Below are 16,149 nucleotides of genomic sequence, written 5' to 3'. Positions count from 1 at the left end.
GCCACTAGGGCCCTCCAAGGTAGCATCTCATGGCACTAGGGAATGCTGTTAGCATGACTGCTGATTTACTTATCTGTCTTCCCAACCAGTTTATGGTCTCTGTAAGGACAGAGGTATGTTTTTTACCTTTATATCTTCAGCACCTTGCTTGGTCATAGTAGATAGTTAATAAATCAATTAATTACTCTTAATTGTGTATTTAATTAAATTTAATGTACCTACACCTTAACATTTTTCAGGAAAAGCCATCCTTTTTTTTAATATTCTAAGGTATATCCGCTTATTCCAATTATATTCTTAAGTATATGAAAACATTAAAATTGCACTTTGAATGGATTTTGAAACTATCTGAAAATACTGTGGAGGTACTAAGAAGTGATCAAATTAACTTCTTGTTAAAGATAGTGGGTCGAACACATATATTTCTATCTTCCACCTCTCCAAACTCATAAAAACAACAGATAAGGGAATTTTTTTAAAAAACACGAGCTCCCAAACATAAAGACTCTAGGAGAGCAGGTGATAGCAACATTTTTTGGAAATTGGAAAGTAAAAAGATGTGTGATAATTGTCCTAACATATCCAAGAAAACTCAGTCCTAAACCAGTAGTAGAAGAAAATGAGAACAACCCAATTTTTAGTGTTTTGCAGAACCCCTATGTTTAAGAAATTGCTGGCATCAGGGAAAGGGGGTAAAATTGATGGCCAAACAGGAAGATTGGTTGAATGTCTATTTCAGAACCAGTTAGACATCTGGATTCCTTACCCAGCTTTTTCCTATCAGTTAACTACCTGATCTCAACTCTAGCTGAAGATCAGAGAACAATAGACACAAACTGAAAACAGTGAAAGTTTATATACTAAATACTGAGATTTATCCTAAATCTCACAGCCCTCTTTTCTGATTTGGTTCCCAGAACCAGGCTTATACCCTTCAGGTGTGAGATAGGAAGATAATCTGAATACTCTGAACAATATGATTAGCCCAAGAGAAGTATCCTAAAGATATGTCCACTGAGTAGTCCCTAGTAAAAAGGGCAAGTCAGATCACTTTGAAGGCCACAGTAGACTAGACTGATGTACATTCAGTCAGCTTTTTAGTTTCCCAATTTAAAATTTGAACAGATGGCTAAGGATCAGCAGATATTTGAGAAAAGATTCTAACATGAAAGTAGAGTCAGAACAAACACATACAAAGAAGCAACTTGGAGAAGATAGGGACTATGCAAGAAGAGGAAAACCTAAAAGGCAAAAAAACCCAAACTATCGTCAGTAGCATTAGAAAGATAATAGAAAATAAATTACATGTAAAAAGCAAGATCAGAATGCTGCATAAAAGGAGAAGTTCAGAGAACAAAAAGAATTTTAGAAATTAAAAATATGATAGCAGAAAACACTTAAAGGAGGGTTTGGAAAATAAAGTTAAAAATATATTCCAGAGAGAAGAGTAAAAAGAAAAAGAGATAGAACATGGGAAATAGAAAAGATATAAGAATATTAAGGGGCAGTCTAGGCGATCCAGCATTTGAATACTAAGCATTTTAGAAAAATAAAGCAAAAATGAAGGGAAGGAATTCATCACAGAAATAATATGGGAAAATTTCCCAAAATTCTAAGACATGAACATGCAGATTAAAGGACCCACCAAGTATCCAACAAAAGGCATGAAAAGAGGCTTATATAAAGGCATATTGTGAATTTTCAGAAGCCAGAGGTCAAAGTGAAAATCCTAAATGTCTTTAGAGGTTAAAAACAATATCTTATATGGCTTGGCTATGTATTGCATTTATACAGTTATAATAATTAAATGCTAAAAGTTAATATAGGTAATTAATCCATTGGTTTATCTCTGTTGTAGAGGGATATGTGAATGGACACTGCACAGTGCTGGTGTGTTAAGAATGTGAAAGAGGGCTTCCCTGGTGGTACAGTGGTTGAGAGTCCGCCTGCCGATGCAGGGGATGCGGGTTCGTGCCCCTGTCCGGGAAGATCCCACATGCTGCGGAGCGGCTAGGCCCGTGAGCCATGGCCGCTGAGCCTGCGTGTCCGGAGCCTGTGCTCCGCAACGGGAGAGGCCACAACAGTGAGAGGCCCGCGTACCGCAAAAAAAAAAGGAATGTGAAAGAGACCTTAAACCCCCGTCTTCCATGGTGGAAAGTCAATAGATAATGCTTAGAACTAAAAAACCCCACAATAACCAAAAGGCAGAAACAATCCTAGTGTCCATTGATGGATGGATAAACAAAATGTGGTATATACATATAATGGAATATTTTTTAGCCTTAAAAAAGGAAATTTGGACACATGCTACAACATGAATGAACCTTGAAGACATTATGCTAAGTGAAATAAGCCAGGCATGAAAGGACAAATATTGTATAGTTCCACTTATCTGAGGTTCTGAAGTAGTCAAATTCATAAAGACAGAAGGTAGAATGATGGTTTCCAGGGGCTAGCAGTAAAAGGGATGAGGAGTTAATGTTTAATGGGTACAGAGTTTCGGTTGGGGAAGATGAAGAAGTTCTGAAGATGGGTGGTGGTGATGGTTGTCCAACAAGGTGAATGTACCTAATGGCACAGAACTGTACAGTTAAAAATGGTTAAAATGGAAAATTTTATGTCATAAATTTTACCACAATTAAAAAAACCTACAGAAATAAGCAGTAGCACACATAAGCATGGTATGTAGAGATAAAGATGTAAGCATCAAAAGAGTGGTTGCTTCTGGGGAGCAGGATTTGGGGAGAAAGAGGAGAGGAGGAAACGGTTGTTTCTCATAATAAACTCTTTATGTATAACTTAACTATGCATAGTTTTGCATGTATAACTTAGGGAAGATATATTGAACACACACAAAAAGAAAAGAAACTTAAGTCAGATTAGGTGTATGTGTATAACATGGGATTTGTTGGTGGACTGGATATGAGGTAGTAAATGTTCCAACTCTCAGGGTACAGAGGAAGCGTTCCCTTATTTAAGGGACTATTTATACCTATCTATGGCATTATTGATTTTCTTTTCTGTTTTATGTGGGTAATTGAGGAGTCTCCAGTCTTCAGATTCATAGCTGTAACAAGGTGGGAAAGGAATTATTTGTTAGTTGTAACTTAAACTGAGGTCCATTCAAATCTCTGTTGTATTGTGTGCCTTATTAAAGAAGTGAACAGATAAATTTGATTTAATAGGCAACAAAGCAAATTAAAAAAACAATACAAAAATCTTGAAAGTGATGATAAAGGTTGCAAATTTGTGATAACCAGAATGTTCTCTTTCCCTTGCCTTGAATTCTTAAGTTAAATATTTACCATTGTTCAGAAGAGAATATGAGTTCTTCAATACCTTCCTTTGGTTGCAAAATGTCACACTACCTCACCCCTGCCACTGTTGCAGGTTCACACTCATTTCATACTTGGGCATGTGTTCTGGTGAGTGAGTAGTCCCTGTGCTGCTGCAGGAGAAGATGGGGAAAGAGGGAGTTAAAAGAGCAGTGAAGGAAAGTAGTGCTGATAGGCTAGCTTACATATAATTTGACTTGACCTCAGAGTTTTGTGGGAGAGAGCCAGTGTTAACTTTCTGTTAAATTTACAATAAAGGAAAATGACCTACACTATGAAGTTTTTCTTCGGTAGTTCGTACAATAACTGAACTTCATTCCGTTACAATATTCCTGGGACTTCCTGCAGCCTCCAAGTATCATGAAAAATTGTACCACACTAATGTGGAAATGAAATTCAGGTCACTGAACTCACTTTTTTTTTTTTTTTTTTGCGGTATGCAGGCCTCTCACTGTTGTGGCCTCTCCCGTTGCAGAGCACAGGCTCCGGCCGCGCAGGCTCAGCGGCCATGGCTCACGGGCCCAGCCGCTCCGTGGCATGTGGGATCTTCCCAGACCGGGGCACAAACCTGCGTCCCCTGCATCGGCAGGCGGACTCTCAACCACTGCGCCACCAGGGAAGCTCCCTGAACTCACTTTTGACTTGAACTTGAGACCAGCACTTTCAGTCTAACTTATCAGGTGGAAATGAATTGATCTTATTGACATAAATAAGATGCTACCTGTTTGTGTTTTTATTATATAATTTAGCCTCTGAAATATGCAATGATATGAAAGGTTATTTAAAATGATGCCTTAAATATAATATGTAAATATACAGCCTAAGTGCTGTTAAATATTACTGTACAGGGGGCCAAGAACAACCACTTTATTGTCTTTATTATCAGATTAAGTTTATTATTATTTTTTAAAAAGCCTTTATTTTCAAATTTTATTTATTTATTTATTTTTGGCTGTGTTGGGTCTTTGTTGCTGCGCGCGGGCTTTCTCTAGTTGGGGTGAGCGGGTGCTACTCTTTGTTGTGGTGAGCGGGCTTCTCATTGCGGTGGCTTCTCTAGTTGCGGAGCAGGGCTCCAGGCATGTGGGCTTCAGTAGTTGTGGTGCGTGGGCTCAGCAGTTGTGGTTTGCGGGCTCTAGAGCGCAGGCTCAGTAGTTGTGGCGCATGGGCTTAGTTGTTCCGTGGCATGTGGGATCTTCCTAGACCAGGGCTTGAACCCGTGTCCCCTGTATTGGCAGGCAGATTCTTAACCACTGCACCACCAGGGAAGCCCCAAGCCTTTATTTATTTGCTTATTTATTTTTGGCCGCACAGCGCAGCTTGCCCGGGCCCTTGGCAGTAGAAGCACGGAGTCGTAACCACTGGACCACCAGGGAATTCCCATTATCAGATGAAGTTTAGATCTGTTCAGACACAGCCTCTCTCTGCCTTTCTAAATGATGAATGGAAGCAAGATGTATTTTCATCTCATTGGAATGAACTATTAAAGTTTATGTTTAATAGGTAGTGATCTCTCACTACAGGTCTGAACGAACTAGTATTCTTTCTTTTTTTTGCTTTGTAATCAGTATATTAAGGAGACATTCATACATTTCAAGAATTGCTTAATTCTGATATCCAGATTTAAGCTTGTGAGAATATGACTTTAAACATACAATTAAAGCTATTCATAGTTTGCTATACTACCAACATTAAATTACGGTTTCTTTGGAGCATAAGTTAAATGGTTTAAAGTAAGCCTGTAATATACCTGCAAAACACCTTCCTAACTCATACATGCAAATTACTTCTTCATGTAAAGGTCTTACCACTCCAGCCTCTAAGTTACCCTGCTCCAGAAGTCACTACTCTTAAGGCTTACTGTGGTCAAAAGAGAAGGAAAAAAAAAAAAGTAACCAGGACCAATAACTAGATATATTAAAAAAAGATGGCCCAGCAGAAGGGAATGCAGTTCAACAAATGCAAGCCCTCAAGAAGCAGCATGTTATATGATAAACCTCTTCTTTAGAAAGGTATCATTTCTATCACTGATACCACAGGCTAAATTAAATTATATAGCATGCCATCTTCAAGTAACAGTTGAGGCAACAGAATAAAGGCAGAGGCATCACAATGAATCCCACTTAATACCACTGTACAGACCAACACTTCTCTACAAATTCTCTGACTGCCAGTTAAATCCAGTTTTAACTTCATAGCTGAACAATTAAGGGTCATACACTGAAGTCAATACATATACCTGGCATTTCAGTCTAAGCTAGTCCATGTACATAGCTGAAATCAGTTACAAAGTATGGCCTAACAAATGCTAGGGGAAATTTTTTAAAGTAGTTTTTACAAGTATTCAACTTATCTTGCACACTGAAGTCATCATACATACAGGGCAAAGTCAGCGCTTTTATATTTGAGTTTATTCTTCATTTAACTTTTAAAACACTACTATAGTTGAATATTAAAACAAACAATAGCAAGTAGTGAGCATATTATGATTATAGTTCTTCACTCAATCACTACTGCAAATAAAATGCCAGCAGTGAGTGTTATTCACTGGCCCCATTAGGAGGTCTGACACTGAACACCACCCTGAGGATGATGTTCATCATCCTCATATGCTTCTCCATTGTAGTGGCACTGTCTTTCCTGATTTGGATCAAAGTCCACTAGTTCTGCCTGGTCCATTTCATCAGTCTCTTCCACTTCCTTCCTCTCAGGTTGGAGTTTTTCCAGCAAAGAGAGTTTATCAGGGGAGAGAAAGCCATTCTCAGGAAAGTTTACCTTAAATTCATCGATGATGCGACTCTTTTAATGTGGTCTACAATAAATTGGCATGCCTTCATTTAGCACACACTTGATATCTCCACGCTCGACAGTCTGACCTGGATGAGAAGTGATGACTGTGGTGCGGTTGTCAAGAGTAGATACTGGCTTTTGGAAGCCACACAATGCCTCAACCAGCTGTATGTCCATACACATGAGAAGGTCTTCTCCTCGTCGAGTAAAAACAGCATGGTCCTCCTGATCTAAAATGATGATAATATCTCCTGGCTCCAGTCCTGGTTCTTGGTGTCTCCTTCACCGTGGAATGTTATCTCCTGGTCATCTTTCATGCCCTTTGTTAATGTGAACTTCTAGAATTTTCTTCTCTCAAACTACCTTCCCTCCATTGCAGCTTTTACATCTATCTTTAGGACTGATCTGCTCCCCATGGCCCTGGCACTCCATGCAGACAGACTGAATTTGCTGGACCATTCCAGGTCCTATTTGATGAATTCTTATTTGCATTCCAGTACCTCGGCAATTGAGACAGCACTTTACTGCTCCTTTCTTAGCATCTCGGCCTTCACATTTGTCACAAATCACATTCTTTTGCAGATCTAGTTTTCTTTTTGCACCATAAATCTTCTAAGGTTACTGTGAGTTGATGCACAACATTTTTACCTCTCCTTTCTCTTTGCATCCTGCCTCTTCCTCCAAAAAACATATCAAAGATGTCCATGGGGGAGCCCAAACCACCACCTGCTCCACCTTCTTTAATTGCCTGCTCTCCTCCTTTGTCATATAATTCCCTTTGCATCAGAGAGCTCTTCGAAAGCTTAAGAAATCTGTTTAAACTTCTCTCCTACATTTGGATTCTTATCAGGGTGGTACTTCAAGGCCAGTTTCCTGTAAGCCTTTTTCAGTTCTTCTTGGGTGGCATTGGGTTTGACCCCCAAAACATCATAAGTGGTTTCTTTCACCGTTTTCTACAGTCGGTGAGATGAGTGGGTCAGTGGGCCGGTGCCGGCGTGGGGGAGCGGGAAGGAGCGCTTTGTGGTGCGCAGCTCGGGCAGCCGCCACTCCTCCGCCTTTTCGAGGAGCGTACTATCTTACTCTGCTTGTGTATGGATGATGTTTTCTCAAGTCAGATATAACAACTGCATGATTGAAATATGGAATAGATATTTTAAAACAAAGACTTGCTTCTCTTTTACTTGCATCTCTTTATATGGTTGGGGTCCCACCCTCCATTTCCTTTCCTTTTTCTTCTCTTATTTTTTCTCTATTTCTCTCTTTTTTATTCTCTCTCTCTCTTTCTCTTTCTCTGTTTGCTTCTCTCTTAGTTCTAGAAATCCTGCTTGTAAGACCTGAGAATTCAGCTTCATCTTGAGCAGCCTTACATGCTGACCACCCCAACTGAGAATCTTTATTTTAAAAAGTCAACCATGATATAAGATCTGAAACCATAATAAAGTTTGAGAATCGTGGTATTTGCTCTCTATTATGTGTATGTTTAGCTGTGTGGATAATGGTTCTTTGGTCTAAAGAACAGTTCCAAGTTTGACATTTTTAAAGGGTTTAAATTCAAGGATAAGAACTCATCAGTTCTGGTTCTTCCCAGATCTCAGATTTTCTTGATGTTCTGATATGCTTTCACTATTAATTCTAATTAGATTCTAATATCTAATCTTATATTAACACAGTGAATGTACAAAGCAAACAAGGACACTAAAGACATGTTTTAAAATGGTTGTTAAGTCTTGCATATTTTTACTTAAATGTGATTAATCCTTGGGCCCTGCCTACAGATAGTAATTTATTCTACTGTTTGAACTGCATCTTAAATTTGGCGAATGCTTTCTCACATTTCGTGCTTCTTTACCCCAAGTTTAGATCTGTTTAATATCATTTTATAAAATAGATCTCATAGAGATCTGGTCATTTGGTCATTTCAACTGTCTTTTATTTTTTAATGCTTTCATTGGGCTAGCAGGGATCATTAATACCCAAGAAAATTGGTCTCATGTCATTGACTATAAAAATTACTGTAACGTTTTATAAGTAGGAGAATTATGAGTTATAAAATGTTATAATCAAAGAGGCATTAGCACCAATCAAAGCTACTTTTACTTTAAAAAGGTTGAGTTTGATTATATTGGTTATAAGAACACTTCGAGATAGTGGTCTTAGAATGTAGACCCTTAAATGGGAGAAAGGAGACTGGATCCATTGCTGACTCTCTCAAGGACCATAGGCATTTACTTATTATCAACTTGGCTTGCACTAATTGCAGACTAGGAGAGGTGGTGCCTTACCTTATCTTTGTCATGCAGTTATAGTGATAATAGAGAATACAGAGCAGCAGTCAACTCTCTTTGTAATAATTTTTAGAGAAAATTAGCTCATATCCATTCCTAGTCAAGTCTTTCTTGTAGAAAATTTCTTTTGTAGTGTCTTCAATATTAAAGAGCATAGGTTTGGAGTCAAGAAAGCTGGGTTGAAACTTCTCACTTATAATGGGCAAAACACTTAATCTAAGCCTTATTTTCCTCTTTTATTAATGTGTCTAATAAGATCATGTATGTAAAGTACTTAGACACACAGTAGGCACTTAATAAATATGGCATTTTTGGATTTTTTTGTTTTGAGATCTATGTGATTTTATCAGGCAATTAGTCTTCAGTTGGGGTAGCTTGGGTATTGATAGCTTAATACCAGCTGTCTTTCTGCCTCTCCATCTTCTTATTAAATGATTGCAACTACATTTTTTTCATAAGTAGTTTTAAACAAACTGATTTGGGAAAGCATGAGCCACTACTTTTAGAGGGAAAAAAATTTTTTTTAACCTGAAGGTTTTCCTTATTTTTTTCAGGATTCAGTGTTAAGAAATGCAGGGTTTTTGTTTGTTTTGTTTTTTGTACTATATTGCAATAATTGCTTTAATGTCAGTGAGAAACCAAACCTTACATCTGCTTAAATGGGCAATTCAGACCGTAGAAATTAGTGAGACTTAAATGGATATCTTTATTTTGTTGATGGAAATTGTATTTTGGGTTCTTAGTCTTTCTACAGTCTCTTGAAGTAACTTCACTATGCATGTGGTGATCGTGTTTCTCAGTTACTAGATTGAGCTATACTCTGAGCTCAGTGTATTTTCTCATCTCCTGTGCTGATACTTCTTGGTATGAACAAGTCAGTTTACTGGTGTGCTGTACTTCCCTTTTGACAATTCTAGATGCCTGCCACGTGTGCAGAGTGTAGTGGAGCCAAGTTTGAGGTTTGGGTTTAGAGCCCTCCCCAAATCCCCGTGGTGTGCCCTTTGACCTGGGGGATAGTTCTTACTGGCCCTGGAGAAATCCAGTTGAGAATTCCTAGGATTGTTGTGCTCTCAGTGAGTGCTTTATTCTTGTCCTCTGCCAGATGTTTTCTTTACTGAGCAAAAAAACTCCATCAAAATAATGGTAAGGGAACTGGTATGTGAGGAAATAAAAAGAAAGGAAGAAAAAGAAATATTCAAATATATTCAGGAGGGCCAGAGATGTGGACCTAAGGATGTTCTAGAACAAGAGGAATCTATTTTCTCACATCCTACTAGATCTCCCTGCTAAAAAGTTTTAGCAAGTAACCCTAGAGTAGCTTCAAAATTAAAAATATTTACATACAATATATCTTTTTTTTGGTGTCCATAACTTTTTAAACATGCATAGATTCACGTAAACACCACCACAAACAGAACAATTCCATCACCTCCCCAAATTCCTTTGTGCTACCCCTTTGTAGTCAAACCATCTCTCTATTCCTAACCCCTTGGCCATTGGTCATGAAGTTTATCAAAAGTATAGGTTGGGAAGCATATTGAACAGGTAATGAGGACTACCAGAAACTTCAGTTAATTAATTATTGCTAATTATTATCTCACTGATTGAGAATGTGACATTTCTCTTATTCCCTCTTGTTTAGGATCTCAACAGAGAAATGAACCCCAAACTAAGAACGCAGAAAAATTAAATTTTTGCAATTGAATAGTGACAGATGACCACCTAAGTTGCTGCTTTTTTAGGTCTATGTGATTCTAAGCTTTAGAGGCTTTATGACCTTTGAACCTGACTGTACTGGGATGAATTCTTTCTGTCTTCATTAGGAGGTGAATGGATAAATGCCTGCACCAAGATGGCTAGGGAATAAAACTCTGGACTGGGAAGTATGGGAAGTGGTTAGATCATTAGAGGTGAATTTTTCACTCATAGACTCTTTTGTTCTTTGTTCTTTGTGAGAGGCTATTGAACAAAGCAGTGGCAAGAGTTTATACTGTGAGCCGGAAGTTTTCAACCGACTACATTTTATTTGTTTTGAAAGCTTGCAAAAAAGTTGTTTTGTTGACAAGTTCAGGCTACTTTACCTTCCTGACATAATTTTCTAATTGCACATCTACAGCAGATTTAGAACAGCTTTCAATTATTACTTTGTGTGTGCATGCAGAGGAGAAAATGCTCTGCAGATTGGGGCAGTTGTCTGGGGGGAAAGAAAAGGCCTTGTCATGTTGTAGTGCCTACTTGCATGTGTGTGTTTGCTTAAACTCAGAAGTCAGCCAACCATTGAGGCCTCTAGTGTGGTTAGCTATTAAAACAGAACAGTGATAATGGATCTTTATATAAATGTTTAAGTATTTGGAAATTTTTAAAATTGAGAAAATTCTGTTTTACAAATCAGGGTGGGCTGTCAGGGGAGATGATTACCCTATACCAGTTGAGATGTTAATGAGATTGGGAAGGAAGTAGGGAATTTAAGAGCCCTTATTTTTAAAGTCTTGCAATGCCAGTGCTTAAGATGTGTTCTGTGGCACACCACCATAAATCACAGAGGACTCACTTGTAGAATACTAGGTAATAAAAGGGATCTGGGACACTTGTTTGGAGGAGGGGAACCTATAGCTAGGATAGAGTTCAGGAAGTGGAACTAAGATGATAATCATTTACTGGCATTTTCTCGAGGGCATATGTCTGAATTGGCTTCATCTTATTGTTCGCATAGAACCTAGCACACTGCTTTGTACAAACTAGGCATTCAGCAAATTTTTGTTATATTATACATACATACACTTTTTTTTCCTTTGGCAGGGCATTTATGCATTTAAGGACAGAGAATTTCCATGGATATTGTAAGAGTTTTAATATTTTCCTGGTCTTCTTAGGCTCTTAATTTGCTGATGAAACCTGTAACTGTTATGTTCAATTTTGATATCTCGAGTTGCAAATTATCTTTGAAGAACCAGCTGAAACTTTTTCACTTAGGTATAATTTTATCTTGATCCTCCTCCAGTGAAACTTTCTCACTTCTGTATACCAGTGCTTTTTTTTTCTTGGTAAAATATTCATAACATAAAATTTACCTTCTTAAATCATTTTAAAACGTACGGTTTTGTGGCATTAATCAGTACATTCACACTGTTGTACAATCATCACCACCATCCATCTTCAGGACTTTTTCATCTTCTAAAACTGAAACCCTGTAACCAGTGAATTAAAAGCTTATGATTTGTGCTCCAGTACTGACTGAACAAATAAAATCTTTTATATATGTGTTGAGGAACTTGCGATCTCTTTCCAGGGAAGAAAAAAAGGCGAAAAGCAAAACCGGAATTCACACAATAGCTTTTTAATTTAATAAGAAATAGATTGTAGTTCTTGAATTTTATAGATAGGTTTTTCTCTTCTTTAGTTTCCTTGAGAAATTTGTTCAGAAGCAACAACTGGAGTAGCCCTTATTCTCTGAAAGTATTTCTAGTCTGTGTGTGTGTGTGTGTGTGTGTGTGTGTGTGTGTGTGTGTGTGTGTGTGTATTTTTGTAGTCTTTGTAACTAACAAGACAAATAGAAAGCTATATTTTTACCTTAGGTTTTGTTTTTAGTGTAATTACTTGCTGGCTTGAACCATGGTGGTCTTAATCTTCTTTTGAGGGTTGTGCCCTTGAGTATGGTGATTTTATTCTGGTGTCAAAGAATTTAAGGATAAGGAGTATCTTTTTTTTCGGTACTATAATCTTATTTTTTGACTTCGGCTGAAGTCTGTTATTAATTTGTACCTTTCCCTTACTTCCCATATAAGAAAACAAGCAAATGTCAAAAAACAGTATGGCCTACTTTCCAACAGAATGACTTCAGCTCTCCTCAGTTTGTTAAACATATGAATCTCTTAGCTGCCCTGATGAAGAGGCTGTGGTCTATCTGGGCATGTGTTATGTTTGTCTTTCTTGGTAAGTCTTTAAAGCAGAGTTGGTCTTTTAACAGTGGAGAGGAGAGATATCTATAGCAGTAGTTCTTAAACATTTTAGGGACGTAAACCTTTTGAGAATCCAATGAAAGTCATGAACCCTCTCCTCAGAAAAATTATTGTGTGGACACAAATTTTTCATAAAATGTCAGAGGATTTGAGTACTCTGTGAAATATATCCTTGTGGGAGCCATCTGGACTGTTAAGATCCAGTATGAGTATTAGATTCAGTAGTGTATTCTGAGATGCTCCTTTTCTAGTTTCATCATGGTTTGTGAAGAATACATAGTGGAAAAGCTTGAATAAAATTATAACAGTCTCACAGTTCAATTTTACATCATTAGTGAAAATGGGTGCTATTTTTACTAACACACTGACAGGTAGATTCAAGATGTTGGTAAATTTTTCTGACTTGCCCAGTTTAGATAGTAGATAGGTGTCTGAGAATACGTTGACCTATATTGTATACTGTGAAAGTTGGGTAAGGTTGTATTTCCAAACTTTGGTTTGCCTGTGATTTCTCCTGTGCTTTTGTTACTTCTTTTTTCTTCTTACTTCTGTTGTATAGGTACTACAGAAGAAATAGAGAAGGGCAAAATAACAATGAAAATAAATTTTAACTTGAAATAGCTAGTGATAGCATAATATGAGTAAACTTAAAATGGCATATTCAGTATGACTTACACTTAAAATTGGTCATATCCAGTAGACATAAAAAGGCATTTTATAATACTTCGGTGAAGATTCACCTTTTTCTTCATAGAGAAAATACTCCTTTTTTCTGTACCTTAACCGATGTCCTAGAGAAACAGGACTTTTAAGCAGAAATTTGCTTGGCTTTCAGTACTCTTACTGCTTAATTATATGTTTCCACCATTCTTTATTGCTTCAATTCCAGTTTCAGAGGAAGAGGCTATTCCTCCTGTTTAAGACTGTTTCTTCCACTTGTGCGCAGTCTTATTTCTTTGTTCTGTCAAATGTTCCATCTTTCTCTTCCTTCCTTTTTTCTTCAACCTTTCCCTTTCACTGACTCCTTCCACTTTACAGTTGACATGCTCAGGTCTCCCTTTCATTGGCTTTACCACTGTAATCCCTCTCCCTGTCACCAAACCATCCAATGCTTTTCTTCCATATTTCCTGTCTTATTGAAAGATATCACTGTTCATCCAAGATAGAAATCTGCGATGCTAAGGAATTTGATAGTTGGGTGGTAATCTAAGTGTAGTAAGTAGCATAGTAAGTAAAATATTGTGGGATGGGGGGAGGATTCATAATATTGTAAAGTAAAAATGCATTGTATTAGTAAAAGCAGAATATTAGAACCATGGAGATTCTTACTTCCTGGGATAGTTTGGAGCTTGTAATGTCTGGAAATAGAGGTGGACTAAATAGCTTGATGAGGCTCTTTTTTCAACTTTTACTACATGTACTAGAGCATGACAGCTCACTGAAACTTTTCCAAAAAATTTGACACCCTTATCTTCAAACGAAATTGAACATTTATACCCAGTAGCTGTATATTTGTATTTAAAAATTATATATGTATATTAATTTCAGTAGTAATACACATATGGTTCTAAACTTTTTTGATTATGGACTGCCTTCAGTAAAACATTTTTGTGCATATATACCTTATATATGTATATGTTATTTATTTATAAGTGGTATACATATGTACTACTCTTATTAGCTACTGTCTCTGGGCAGGATGTATATTTAGGGAGAGAGTCATTGTTAATAATGCATTTAAATTCCCCTTTCAAATAGTCATTTTTATATTTCAAATTTGGGGTGTTATTTTCGGTCAGATCTGCTTTGATCATCCTTATATTTGCCACATGATATATTTGACAGGGGGCTCTTACCAGGTGTATCAGCTATCAATTGCTCTTAACAAACTACCTCAAAACTTAATGGCTTAAAGATAATATTGATATATTTTTTCTTTTTAAAAAATATTTATTGAGTGGCATAGCTGAGGCTTAAAAAAGAGGTTTGTTCATGTTAATTCTCGGCTTTTTTTTTTTTTTTTTTTTTGGCTGTGCCATGTGGCTTGTAGGATCTTAGTTCCCCAACCAGGGATTGAACTCGCACCCTTGGCAGTGAAGGCGTGGAATCCTAACCACTGGACCACCAGGGAATTCCCTGATGTATTTTTTCTTATGATTCCATGCATTTGTCTGCTGTCCTCACCTGGAAGTCACTCATGTGGTTAGCTGACAGTTGGTGCCAGCTGTTGTCTTGGTTCTGTACCTGAACTCTCACCCCATAGTAGGCTAAACTGAGCTTCCTCATAGCATGGTGGTCTTCCTCATAGCATTCCTCATAGCATGGGCTCAGACAGAGAAAGAGAGCTGAAGCTGCTGGGCCTCTTAGGACCCAGAGTCCAGAATTTGGCAATGTCCATCACCTTCTGCTAGCCAAAAGCAAGTAACAAAGCCAGTCCAGATTGAAGAGCATGGAGAAATGGTCTTTACCTCTTCATAGAAGCAGCGGAGTCACATTGCTAAGGGGCATGCACACAGGGAGGCTTGATTCTTGGGGACCAATATTATAATGGTCTTACCACACCAGGATGAAGACAGGTGTTAACCCTATTTATTAGTATTATTTCAAACCACAGTGTATATCTGGGGAAACATTAAAACCATTTGCCCATTTTCTACAAGTTTAACTAAAACTAGATAGTATAATCTAATTTTATTTAACTGAGCACATGTAGTCTGCAACACATCACAATAAACTGAAAGAAAATCAACAAATGAGTGTATTACTATCAACCACTCTGCACTGTTTTTCCTCAGTATATATATTGTGAATTCCATATCTGGTACTTGACTCTTTGTCAGAGAGTGAGGGTGTCAGTGTCATTTCTTAAATCAAATATTAGTAACTTAGTTTCTTTGTTTTTTTAAGATGAAAACAAATATAAGTACTAATGTATTGTTCTTGCATAACCTTCCAGGTAGACACTGCCCCACTCTGGAGACGATCAGTCTAACTGATGTGGAACAGTTATGTGCCACAAATCTGTGCCTGTTAGTGTCCACTCTGATAGAAATCAGTGATTCAGCATGGCAGTCTTGCCACGGTACTAGACTAAGTTAGAGTCCTTCTCAGTGGACTAAGCCAGCAGTGATCTAGGCCATCTTTCACAAATGGATCATAGATGGCACATGGGATAAAATGTGGCTGTTATTCTGGTTATAAGAGATTAATTGTACTTGTGGAAGAGGTAGAATATTCTTATATTTTGTAGTTGGCATTTGGGGAAGATCTTATCAACAGTATGTGTGTGTTTTGGGGGTTTGTATGAGGAACGTGGGGAGATAATGGCCTTCCATCTCTGTTTTAGTAATTGTCTTTTTTGTTTAATCATCAGTGGTAACTTTCCTTTGGTTTCCATATTCAAAGAAACTTTAATAATGTTTTAATATATTGAATATTTTAAACTTACGTTTAGATAGGAGATGAAAACAAGTGTTTATGTCTAATATATGAGGTTTGTTTTAATCCTTTGTTTCTACAAAACTCAGTTCACAGTTGAAGTTTCCTGATGTATGAGAGTTTGCTGATGTGAGTTCTTTAGCTTTTGATATATGATTGTCCTATTGTACTGCTGGAGTTTTGTGCTTTTACTAAAGAGTTTACTGCTTGAAAAGCGTTGTTAAAATTCTGGTGCACTCACAGCTACTTCTCTTATAGTGTGCTTTTCTGTGTCTTGGTGACTATGGGGAGTGCTTCTTCCATGCAGCCAGCAGGATTAACAAATAGCCAAGCTGAACCTAAAGC

The 16,149-nt window shown here is 37.5% G+C and overlaps 1 protein-coding gene and 1 pseudogene across 2 annotated transcripts in view; one reads left to right on the top strand and one right to left on the bottom strand.

The window, feature by feature from the left end:
• Positions 1-16,149, top strand: part of EXOC6B (exocyst complex component 6B) — a 715,292-nt gene that overhangs the window by 113,995 nt on the left and 585,148 nt on the right. The gene's annotated exons all lie outside the window — the stretch shown is intronic.
• On the bottom strand, positions 5,011-14,652 carry LOC309970159 (dnaJ homolog subfamily A member 1-like; annotated as a pseudogene). The gene is made up of 2 exons: positions 14,551-14,652; positions 5,011-7,075 (listed from the first exon to the last, which is right to left on the bottom strand). The product of its transcript is annotated as a dnaJ homolog subfamily A member 1-like (transcript).

This window comes from Leucopleurus acutus (genome assembly GCF_964270905.1).
Source record: "Leucopleurus acutus genome assembly, chromosome: 12".
Classification (NCBI taxonomy): domain Eukaryota; kingdom Metazoa; phylum Chordata; class Mammalia; order Artiodactyla; family Delphinidae; genus Leucopleurus; species Leucopleurus acutus.
Note: the sequence above shows the minus strand (reverse complement) of the source record. Positions and strands in the feature narration are given on the sequence as shown.